The sequence below is a fragment of the Bactrocera tryoni genome, unplaced genomic scaffold (genome assembly GCF_016617805.1).
Source record: "Bactrocera tryoni isolate S06 unplaced genomic scaffold, CSIRO_BtryS06_freeze2 scaffold_7, whole genome shotgun sequence".
In the NCBI taxonomy this organism is placed as follows: domain Eukaryota; kingdom Metazoa; phylum Arthropoda; class Insecta; order Diptera; family Tephritidae; genus Bactrocera; species Bactrocera tryoni.
Genome location: NW_024396366.1, coordinates 13,356,016 through 13,369,147, shown reverse-complemented (window position 1 = coordinate 13,369,147; position 13,132 = coordinate 13,356,016). Strand labels below are relative to the sequence as shown.

At 35.6% G+C, this 13,132-nt stretch overlaps 1 protein-coding gene across 2 annotated transcripts in view; it reads left to right on the top strand.

The window, feature by feature from the left end:
- Nucleotides 1-267: 267 nt before the first annotated feature.
- LOC120781859 (MPN domain-containing protein CG4751) overlaps nucleotides 268-13,132 on the top strand; it is a 118,092-nt gene continuing 105,227 nt past the window's right edge. For both annotated transcript variants that reach the window (XM_040114079.1, XM_040114078.1), the window contains exon 1: nucleotides 268-439. The gene's annotated coding sequence lies outside the window, so the exon portion shown is untranslated. The remainder of the gene's footprint in view (nucleotides 440-13,132) is intronic.

Sequence of the window (13,132 nt, the reverse complement as noted above, 5' to 3'; positions counted from 1 at the left end):
AAAGATACGCAAATGCAACTATGTACTACGAAAGAAAGAACACGAATGCCGAAAAACGTCGCCGCGAACTGTTACGAATAAGAACACAAAGCGAGTTGCTGAACACTGGAAACTCGGCGCCCCCTCGCCCATAAACCAAGAGTTGCCGCAACAAAGTTGCCTTGTGTAATAGCGCTCTTACCAACAAACTTTGAAATTCTCAAACAAACTTGCACTGTCTGAACAGGTCTATGATGTACTGACTTTAATGTATTGTGTGAATGTAGTGCCAATGATTAGTTACAAACTTCTATAATACAAAATAAGTTGCTTCATTAGGGTTAGTGTACTAAGTTAAAATTAAGGAAATTATTAAAATGGACATAACAAAATCTGAATGGCCAGAAAGGGAAATGTACTGAGTTTGTCATAATTGATGCTGAAAGTAATCAAAATAATGGTAAATAATTACATATATATTTAGATAGAATTGTATTGTTGATTTGTTTTTTTAATAATGTTCATATGTCTGAATAAGTAATATAATATGCGAAGTTTTAGAAAGCCCTCATCGAATTATGGACTCCCATGGGCAATTGTAGATATGTATATGTAATTGATTGTAGTATCCATCGATTTCGGGATTAATGGTAAAATAACATTAGTCTGTAAACATTGTGATAAAGGAGGGTAAATTTTAGAATAGCATCCCCGGTTTCGGCGATAAAATGGGTATCAATAAAAAGGTGACGTTCTCCAGCATAGACGAAAATATCTGTATTTATATACATAGTTGCCGCTGACTTAAGTTTTTATTTTGCATTTATAGTTAAAAATTTCGCTACTTTTAACTTGGTAATTTGTATGTTGTGGATGACTTTTTTTTCTTATATTAAGCATTTTTCGGCACAATTCCGATTTCTTTGGCGCGGCGATTTGAAGGTACCGTTGGAAAGGAGAAGTCCTCCTGATTAAAAATATACAGGGTGATAGGTACCGCAAACGCTTAGTTTACGATATATTCGACCTTAAAGTTCAAAAATTCCCAAAATTCGAACATTTCAACAAGCTAGTTTACCACATTAAACACACTTTACTCACATTGGTTAAAATTTAGAATAGCATCCCCGGATTTCGGGGATAAAATGGGTATCACTGGTAACGTTCTCCAGATCCCGAAAATATATATATATAGTTGCCGCTGACTTATAGTTTTAAAGATATTTGCATTTAAAGTTGAAAAATTGACAACTTTTACATTGATAATTTGTATATTGTGAGTAACTTTTTCACTTATATTATACCCGGGCACGATTCCGATTACTTTGGCGGAGGGTTAAAAAAAAACCGAGTTTCCGTATAAATGGGGTATGTACGGATAGGGGAGCTTCTCCAGAGGAGGAATATCCAAAAAGTAATGCAAAAATTACTAATATTTTTTAAAATATTCACGATTAAAAGTTCAAAAATTTGCACTAATAACACATGGTATTTCTCTATGTATGTTTCACTAAATTTTTTCACATTTTTTACTTCGTATATTTAAATACACACTCTAAGCTTTGAAATAAGCTTACATTTCACTTTTATTTTGCTATATTTTACCTAAATTTATTAATTTAAAAATCACTTAGCACACTCATCGTTGAAAAGGTTAGATTGTTTATAATTATGAGGAAAACGAGCCTTGCCACATCTTAAACAGTAAATATGTAGGATTTTTAACAATTTTTCTTTGTTTGTTTTATCGCGTGATTCTTTTCTCTATATTAACCATAAAAAAATACTTTCTACATATGTATATGTGTAATACGTAATTTATGTGACTGAAGTACTTTAGCGAAGTACTCCTTTATGCAATGGCGGCCTTCGGCCGCGCTCTAAAAAAATAACCCTGGCCGAGCGAATACCCGGGGTGACTGAAGTACTTTCGCGTAGTACTCCTTTCTTCGTTGGCGGCCTTCGGCCGCGCTCTAAGAAAATAACTCTGGCCGAGCGAATACCCGGGGTGACTGAAGTACTTTCGCGTAGTACTCCTTTCTGCGTTGGCGGCCTTCGGCCGCGCTCTAAGAAAATAACCCTGGCCGAGCGAATACCCGGGGTGACTGAAGTACTATCGCGTAGTACTCCTGCGTTAAAAATAAAAAAATATATACATATACGTTTTGTTATAAAGTGGTGAAAGTAGTTATATTCTTTGGTTATTATGCACTCATATTCAAACAAAATTTAAGTTTTCGTTATAAAATTGATAAATTTTGATTATTTTTTCTGTCAGCGATTTCCATTTATATTTTATATAAAATGGTTATATTTTACGGTTATCATGCTCTCATATTGAAACAAAAAAGTTTCGGATATAAAGTAGTTATATTTTTTGGTTATTATGCACTCAAACTCATATTTTAAATATAATAATACTAATATAACTACTTTATATCCAATATTCAAACAAAATTTAAGTTTTCGTTATAAAATTTATACATTTTGGCATTATATCTGTCGGCGATTTCAATTTATTTTTTATGATACATTGGTTTGTATATTAGGTGACGATATATACATATACATATGTATATTATTATATTTAAAATATGAGTTTTGGATATAAAGTGGTTATATTTTACGGTTATCATGCACTCATATTGAAACAAAATTTGAGTTTTCGTACTGTACTGTAACCTTACACTTTATTACGTAACATTATTATATAATATTACTTATACATATGTATACATATATAATATTATTATATAATATTATTAATACATGTATATAATATTACTTATTTGCTGAATAAATTTAAAAAAGAAAATATCCATATGCATGAATTGAGGAATTTTTGCGAAGAGAGGAATTTCAGCGAATCGTCTTGTCATCACATGGCAGCGCTCGATTTCTTCGTAATTTTTAGTAAACAAATGAGGTTCAAACGAGCGTAAAATGTATTTTTAAAATAAAGATTTTTTAAATAAAAAACCTGCTAAAAGTGTAAAATGTGGATTTATTTAAAAGATTATAGTGTAATTTAATTAATTTGAAGAGAAAAATGTGAATAAAGCGGGTTTAACGTGGTGAAATAGCTTTTTGAAAAGTTCGAATTTTGCGAATTTTTGAACTTTAAGGTCGAATATCTCGTAAACTAAGCGTTTGCGGTACCTATAACCCTATATATTGTTTAATCATGAGGACTTCCTTTTTCCAACGGTACCTTCAAGTCGCGGCGCCAAAGAAATCGGAATTGTGCCTATACCCGAGACAGACATGTAGTGACAATACCATAGTAAAGGTATCTTGGTATTCTGTTTAAGTAAGTGTATTATATATCACGGAATTGTGCCTATACCCGAGACAGACATGTAGTAACAATACCATGGTAAAGGTATCATGGTATTCTGTTTACTACGTTGGTGACACACATGGCAATGTAGTAAACTCAAATACTAGCTTTGTTTCATAGGAATTAAATTAAAAAAAAAAGTGTAAACAATAAATATGTAGATGTGTGTTTGTAATTCATTTGTTATTCTTAAATAATCAAATTCAACAATAATTTAAATGTGTATTAAAAGCTATTTTTGCACTATATTATATAAAATAAATGTGTGCAAATGAATAAGTGATGCGTTAGTGTATATAAAAGTGAAAAATATAAGTGCAAAATTAATTTTATATATCGAAAATATGTAATTAAAATATTGCAAATTTTCAACTTAAAACGCGAATAACTCGAAAACTATAAGCTTCCTGCGGCTATAACCATATATATTCGTGACCTGGAGAATCTCCTCTATCCGACCATACCCATTTTATTACCGAAATCCTGGGATGGTATACTAAAGTCGACCCGAAAATTTTGCAAATTTAATTTTGCAATTTCTCGACTTATGGTTAGTTTTTCTTCCGTATTATGTACTTTTTATACACTTACAATTCACTACAATGTTTCTACATATTTATTTTTTATTAATATTTTAGATGTTTGCTTAAAATAAGCATTTTATATTTTACATAAATATTATTACACGCACAATAACAATAAGTGGTCCGTGTTGTCAAATAATAAGTGTATTATATATCACAAATGATTGAAAACAATAAAAATAAATAAAAAAAACTCAAATGCAAAAAGCAAAACCTCGGAAATACAATTGATATGGCCGCATAGAGGAGGTTCCCCAGATCAAGAATATATGTACATATATTTAGTTATAGCCGCAGGAAACCAATAGTTTTCGATACATTTTGTTTAAAGTTGAAAACTACCACTATTTGAATTACGTATTCTTATACCCTGAACAAGGTATATTAAGTTTGTCACGAAGTTTGTAACACCCAGTAGGAAGCGTCAGAGACCCTATAAAGTATATATAAAATTGATCAGAATGTTGAGCTGAGTCGATTTAGCCTTGTCCGCCGGTCTGTATTTCCGTCCGTCCGTCCGTCCGTCTGTGTATATACGAACTAGTCCCTCATTTTTTAAGATATCGTTTTGAAATTTTGCAAACATCATTTTCTCTTCAAGAAGCTGCTCATTTGTCGGAACTGCCGATATCGGACCACTATAACATATAGCTGCCGTACAAGCTAAACGATCGGAATCAAGTTCTTGTATATAAAACTTTTGCATTTGATAAGATATATTCACGAAATTTGGTATATATTATTTTCTAAGAGAAAAATGTAATCTCCGAAGACATTGTTCAAATCACCTTACTATATCATATAGCTGCTATATAGACCGAACGATTGAAACAAAAGGCTTTTATGGAAAACTTTCGCATTTGACGTGGTATTTTCACGAAATTTAACATGGATTACTTCTTCTTCTTTATTGGTGTAGACACCGCTTACGCGATTATAGCCGAGTTAACAGTGCGCCAGTCGTTTCTGCTTTTCGCTACGTGGTGCCAATTGGATATTCCAAGCGTAGCCAGGTCCTTCTCCACCTGGTCCTTCCAACGGAGTGGAGGTCCTTCCCCCGGCGGGTACAGCGTCGAATACTTTCAGAGCTGGACTCTTTTCGTCCATCCGGACAAAATGACCTAGCCAGCGTAGCCGCTGTCTTTTAATTCGCTGTGGCCAACGAACAAAGGACCATAAATCTTTCGCAGAACTTTTCTCTCGAAAACTCGCAACGTCGACTCATCAGTTGTTGTCATCGTCCAGGCCTCTGCACCATATAGCAGGAGGGGAATTATGAGTGACTTATAGAGTTTGGTTTTTGTTTGTCGAGAGAGGACTTTGCTTCTCAATTGCCTACTCAGTCCAAAGTAGCACCTGTTGGCAAGAGTTATCCTGCGTTGGATTTCCAGGCTGACATTGTTGGTGGTGTTTACGCTGGTTCCAAGATAGACGAAATTATCTGCGACTTCAAAGTTATGACTGTCAACAGTGACGTGAGAGCCAAGTCGCGAGTGCGAAGACTGTTTGTTTAATGGCAGGAGATATTTCGTCTTGTTCACTGCCAGAGCCATTTGTATTGCTTCTTTGTCCAGTCTGGAGAAAGCAGAACTAACGGCGCGGGTGTTGAGGCCGATGATATCAATATCATCTGCATACGCGAGCAGCTGTACACTCTTATAGATTAAGTTCTGCAGCTCGAATTATTTTCTCCAGCAGCAGGTTGAAGAAGTCGCGCGATAGGGAGTCGCCTTGTCTGAAACCTCGTTTGGTATCGAACGGCTCGGAGAGGTCCTTCCCGATCCTGACGAAGCTTTTCGTGTTGCTCAACGTCAGTTTACACAGCCGTATTAGTTTTGCGGGGATACCAAATTCAGACATCGCGGCATAAAGGCAGCTCCTTTTCGTGCTGTCGAAAGCAGCTTTGAAATCGACGAAGAGGTGGTGTGTGTCGATTCTTCTTTCACGGGTCTTTTCCAAGATTTGGCGCATGGTGAATATTTGGTCGGTTGTTGATTTGCCAGGTCTAAAGCCACGCTGATAAGGTCCAATCAGTTTGTTGACGGTGGGCTTTAATCTTTCACACGATACGCTCGATAGAACCTTATACGCGATGTTGAGGAGGCTTATCCCACGGTAGTTGGCGCAGATTTTGGGGTCTCTCTTGTTATGGATTGGGCTTAAATTCCAATTGTTGGGCATGCTTTCGTCCGACCATATTTTACAAAGAAGCGGATGCATGCTCCTTATCAGTTTTTCGTTGCCGTGTTTGAATAGCTCGGCCGGTAATCCATCGGCCCCCGGCGCTTTGTTGTTCTTCAGGCGGGTAATTGCTATTCGAACTTCTTCATGGTCGGGTAATGGAACGTCTGCTCCATCGTCATCGATTGGGGGAATCGGGTTCGCCTTCTCCTGGTGTTGTGCGTTCACTGCCATTCAGCAGGCTGTTGGACCGACCCGGGTTATTTTTTTGAAGCGCGCAACGCAAAAAGGATATTTACGCGAAAAAAAAAACTTGAAACACCCCGGTGTTGGAACCTTTTTTTTTGAAACTCGGCCGAAGGAAGCCAAAGAAAAAAAAAGTTGTGCGCGTAAAAAAATTTGACACATGCATTGGTGTGAAGCTTTAGTGAACATAAAAATATAAGTGTAAACTTATTTTTAAATCGAAAAAATACGTAATTCAAATAGTGGTAATTTTCAACTTTAAACGCAAATATCTAGAAAACTATAAGTTTCCTGCGACTATAACTATATATTTATATTCTTGATCTTGAGAACCTCCTATATCCGACTATACCCATTTTATTCCCGAAATTGGGGGACCGTATACTAAAGTTTTCCCGGAACAAGACAACGGCTTCCCGACAATAGCTGTACCAGTCGCTGATGGTAGCTGTTATTAAAATTGCTACAAAACTATTTTTTTGCACTTCTGTTTAGCACCAATGCGAAGCGTAAGCGAACTTGAGATAAAATATTTGAGGCAATAGTATTTTCGTATTTTCGAACCAGATACCTTTGGCCCTCGATATAGTAGCCAGCGAACGACGATTGCCCTTACGGCATCTAAACGTGCCCACCGCATTATTCCCTGCTAGAGTTGGGATCATGAGCGTTTTATGTTTACGGCACAATTTACTGCTTAAAATTAATAGCCCTGACAGACGACAGCGCTAATATGCATTAGCGGGCTTAATTTACAATTACTTGGGCATTTGACCCATGTTAATGCAAGTTTGTAATGCACAAGAATTCCGACGTTTAGCTGAATTTACCAAATTTGAGTAGGCAACACTGCCCAAAAATGGCTAGTTTCTGCTCTTGTTTGACAGATGCCGCTTGAAATCTGCCGCCTTGTTTGTGTTTACAGCTTCAGAGGTAAACAGTTTTTGTATTGCTAATTAAATTATATGCAAGTAAATTAACAAAAAACAAATTTTAATATTTTTGGATGGCAGAAAATAAACAACACACAGTTTGCTATCCATTTTTCCAATATTCTTAACTTTTTCGCACACTTTTATTTCACTTTTTTTTAATGAATTAACAAATTTCACTATCAGCTTCTAAATGCACAAGTCTGCCGTCTGTCACCATAAAATTTCAATGCGCATTAGCGTTGCTTAAGGCGCATTAATTTTGTTCGTCTATCAGGGCTATAAGCCCTCTTCCTCCGCAAATGCAATGCATTTCTCCCTTATGCTAAACGTTTCCACAACTAGTGATGTTCCACATTTTTATTAGTTCTGCAACAGTGAGAACATTCGTTACACTTTTACGTACACCGCGGCTGGTGAAAGGTTCATCGAAGTACAATTCTTTCTGGAATTATTCCCGTTAAAGAAAATGAAGTGTTAAAAAGGGAGTTACACCCTTCACTTTCCAACCAACCTTCACCCATAACTTTTTATCCAAGACGATTTTGGATTTTTGGCTTTAAAGCATTATTCTAGTTGATCCAATTCCGTGAAATCCTTCATCGTCGATCCAACAGCGGGGAGTTCAGTGCTGTTTCGCTTAGAACTACTTTCTGCACTGGCGGCCTTTGGCCGCGCTTAAAAAAAAAATCAGGTCGATCCAACACCGTGGTATTCAGAGTTGTTTCGCGTAGAACTACTTTCTGCACTCGCGGCCTTCGGCCGCTCTTCAATAAAAAAACAACCCTGGTCGACCCAACACCGGGGTGTTCAGAGGTCTTACGCATAGAACTCCTTTCTGCAAATTTTTTTCTTTTATAAAAAATTGTTGAAGATTTTTGCGTTTTCCATTTATGTATGTATTTGCGGTATAAAGTTTTTCCTTATTTTTTTTCGTTGACAAATTTGCACGTATGGCAATACAATTTATTTGCTAGTATGCAACCCTTTTGTTATTGTGCGAATGCACAGAATTTAACTAAAATACAATTATTAAATTAAAACTTTATTTCCAATAAATATTAAAAAAAATTAATATACAGATACGGTATAGTGAAGTGTTAATAAGTGAAAAGTGCATAATATAAGCGAAAAAGTCATTCACAATATACAAATTATCAAGTTAAAAGTAGTGAATTTTTTGATTTTAAATGCAAATATTTTCGTGATCTGGAGCCTTTTCATTGATACCCTTCATCCCCGAAATCGGGGAATGCTATTCTAAATCCCAGCCGTGAAATGTGCACTTATTTTAATGTTTAAAGTGTGTATTTAAATAAACAAAGTGTAAAATGTGAAAAAAGTTTAGTGAAACATTGAGAAATGCTATGTATTAGTATAAAAATTTTTGAATTTCTAATCGGGGATATTTTAAAAAATATATGTAAGTGTTAGCCACATATTCTTCTTCTAGAAAAAACTCCCCTATCAGTACATACCCCTTTTAGACCGAAATTCGTGTTCTTTACCTGACCGCTAACGTAATCGGAATCGTGCCGTAGATGGGCGTAATGCGACCACTGTTACGTCCACAAATCTCCTTTAACCGAAAATTTATAAAGTGCCATAACTAAGCACCTAATTAGGATATAAAACTGTAACATGGCGCAAAGGATCGCAGTAGCAAGGGGTACCTGCTGATAAAAAATTTTGAAAAAATGGGTCTGGCCCCGCCCTCTAATATGCTTAAGGGGTTAGGGGTAGCCAGAGGCACGAAAAAATGAGAGTTTTCAGAATTGTTTTTTGCTATTAAATCGTGTTATTTTACAAAAGTAGTAATATGGCATTATTATAGAATGTGTTGGCTTGAAGTCACGAAAATTTAAAAAAAAAAAAAATTAATTTCCAAAGTTATAGTTGTTTGTGTTGACCCTTTTTCAAAAAAAGGCACTTGCGGTGATAACCATAAGTCCTTGGAGATTCATCTAAAATCAATCGGACAAAAAAATGAGTTTTATAAATAGATAAACTCGGGCTTGGTCGAAGGATTTTCTTTTGTTTTTCAAAAATTAACAAAATGGCGGCAAAAAAATCAACAGTTAATTGGTCTTCAAAAATCGAAATTTTCGAAAAAATTAAAATCCTTCGATCAGGCCCGAGATTATTATGTAATCTAAAAGCTGTATAAATTTCGTTAAAACCTACTAAGCGGGTTTCGAGTTACAGTTGTCACCGATTCAAAAAACATAGTTTTGAGAAAAACGCGTTTAAAGTTTCACACTAGCGCTTTGAAGTGCCCGAGCTCGCTTTGTTATTTGTCGAATAACTCAAAAACTAATTATCGGATCAACGTGAAATTTTCAAAGAATATTTTTAAGATATTACACTTAACGAAAATGCACAAAAAAAATAATTTTTTGAAAATTCTGACTACCCCTAACCTCTTAATGTCTCTTTTAAACCACTAAAGCTACAAAAACCAACTGTACTGGGCGCAAATATTATAAGAACTCCTACTGACAGTGTGAAAATTTATGAAATCGATAGAAACCCCTGCTCACTCCCCATATAACGGTATTGAGCAAACTACAAAAAGTGAAATAAATCAATAACTAATTACGTCAGAGACAATAAATTTTACTTCCTTTTTCTTTCTTTCTCTTTCCAGTACAGAAATCAATATGTAAATATCATTACCGAAAAAAATTTTGCAATAATAATTCCCTTAAAGAATGGCACCTTTTGACTAAAAATCGTCTTAATCCAACCAAAACTGTTCAAGACCCTAATACCCAAATATGTGGACTCCAGTATCTATAGTTGACTTTTGACCGAAAATATCGGTCAATGTGTGAGATATACAATTGAAATTCAGACAGAATCCATTCCTGACAGTGGAAATTCTGTGTATCAAAAATCGGGTCCATATAAAGGTTTTCGAAAATCCAGGTGACTTTATGCTGGATATATCAGCCAATATTTGAGTTATCTCAATGAAAATTTTAGAAGTATATTACTCATAACATTATGTCATTGTGTCTAAAATGGTTACAATTGGGCGAAAGCTTGACCTACGCCCAAATAACCATTACCAGAATTTTCGAACATCCAGCTGATTATGTACAAGGACTAGGTAGGTAGGTTGGTAGGAGTGCAGCCCTATCGGGCTCAATTAACACTTGATGTGCCATTTCGATGCACTGTCCGTAGAACCTCCTGTATCTGCTATTACGTTTCACTTCCTCTTTCAAACCATTTTGAGGTTTCGATGAAACTACTTATGTCCGATATGCTTTTAGTGGAAATCCATGGGCATTCACAGAGAAAGTGGAAGATTGTTTCATTGTTCCCTGCTACTCCGCAGCCACGGCAGATGTCGTTGTAGGGCATACCCATTTTGGATGCGTGTTCCCCAAATGGCCAGTGCCCTGTTATGGTAGCTGTTACTTTGTAAATACTTTTCCTTGACCTATTTAGTAAGTCGTTGGTTCTTTTCCTGTCATATCTTGGCCATAATTGTTTAGTTATGACGCATTTTGTGATGTTTTTCCACCTGTTATTTGCAATTTGTTGAAATTGTCTATTGATCTCTCCTTTGATTGACCCTAGCGGACTTGGTATTATCTCCGCCTCGGATTCGTTGAGGAAAGCTCCTGCCTTTGCCAACTCGTCTGCTTTTTCGTTACCGAAAATGTTCCTGTGGCCGGGAACCCAGATTAAGTTTAGTTGGAGCTTGTCTTTTATTGCGCTTAGTGCTCTCTTGCAGTTGTGTACTGTGCTGGAGTTTGTCATGGGTGAAGACAAGGCCAGGAGCGCCGCCTGGCTGTCCGTAAATATAGTTGATTTATTTATATTCCCGTGGTTTTCCAATAGAGCTTCGCAGGCTTTTTCTATGCCTAGTACTTCTGCTTGGAAGATGCTAGCCGAGTTCGGTAGACGTATAGAAAGAGATATGCCAAGATCAGTGGAGAATACCCCCGTGCCTACTCCGCAGTCCATTTTGGACCCGTCGGTATAGACTGAGATGGTATCCTCCTCTTCTATTGAGCCTCTTCTCCATTCTCGTCTAGATGGTATCCTTACCTGGAAGTGTCTATTGAAGTCCAGCTTTGGGAGAATGTAGTCTGATTTATTAATGGTGAGCTTGTTTAGAATTACACTATGTCCATAGTTCTGCTGGTTCCAACCTCCCAATTCCTTTATTCTTGTCGCCGCAATAGCTGCTGTTTTTGAATAAAAATGTCCATTGGTAGTTGATGCAGGATCACGTTGAGCGCATCAGTCGGACATGACCTGATTGCCCCAGTAACACCCGCACATGCTGCTCTTTGTATACCATTTAATTTTTTAATGTTGTATTGTTTGTTTAACGCTGGCCACCATACCAGAGCTCCATATGTAAGTATAGGTCTAATGACCGCCGTATACATCCACATGACTACACTTGGTTTGAGGCCCCAATTCTTGTTGACGATTCTCTTACAAGTATAGTAAGCCATGTATGCTTTGTTTATTCTTTTTTCTATATTTATTTTCCAGGACAATTTGGTGTCAATCTCCACCCCCAAGTATTTAGCTGTGGGGGATAGAGATAGTGTTGTACCGTTTAGTACCGGAAGTTGAAACTGAGGTATTTTGGTTCTGCTTGTGGATATCATCAGTTGTGTTTTGTTCGGGTTAACTCCTAGACCATTGTGTTTAGCCCATAGGTTTAACCTACGAAGTGCTATTTGAAGACAATATTTTTTCGATTTATAATTCATTTTATACTTATATTTCATTCCCAAAAACAGGATAAAAATCCTACTTAAATATAAGGAAATTATTCCAATTACAAAATGTTCTATGGCTATCGCCAAACTATTAAATTCGTAACATTTTCGAGATTATTACAGTTGTCTCTCGCAAAAAAAATTTTCACTTCCCGCCATTGGGATGTGTCAAGTTTTTTTCGCTTAAAACTTTTTTGCGTGGGCGGCCTTTGGCCGGGTACGGTTCCAGTTACTTGGCAATGGGGAACTGAAAACGAATTTCGGTAGAAATGGGGTAAGTATGTGCTGATAGGGGATCTTCTCCAGAGGAGGAATATGTAAAAGTAATATTGCTAACACTTATATTTTCGCTTTTTAAATTAAAAAATATATAAATAACTCATGATATTTCACAATGTTTAACTAATTTTGTCCACATTTTTCACTTTGTATATTAAAATTTACACTTTAAGCATTAATATAAGTTCACATTGCATTTTTATTTCGTTTTCTTTTAGCCAAATTTATTCGTTTAAAAATCACTTAGCCATTCATGGTTGAAAAGGTTAGATTGCTTACAATTATGAGTAAAACGAGCGTATCTACATTTTAAAAACCAAATATGAAGGATTTTTCAACAACAGCGCTTTCTTTGTTTGCACTTACACGTCTTTTTTTTTAATAACTGTAAAAAAAAAAAATCTTTCTAAAATTTTCCAAGCTATAAATGAGTTTGTGAAAAGTTTTTTCATATATATGAATAATAGTATGTAATTTATGTTTAATAAATGCAGATGAGTAAAACTATATTATAATATTATGAAATGTGTATGATTGTAATACAGTAGCGAACAACAAAAACGGGACACATAATTGTAGTGACTTTAAATCGATGTTGCGTTAACAAATCAAACTTTATTATACAAGTAAGTATTTTTTAGTAAGTATATTATTCAGATACAATAAAACGCTGTTATTTATATTCCTGAGTATACACATGGCTGCAAATAAAATGAAATGTGGTAAAAGTCCAAAATTGACTGAAGTTGATAAAATCAATATTTTGGCTTTGCGATCGAAAAACTTGAGTATACGTAAAATTAGTGATAAAATAAATTTTAGCAAAACTACTGTCGGGAC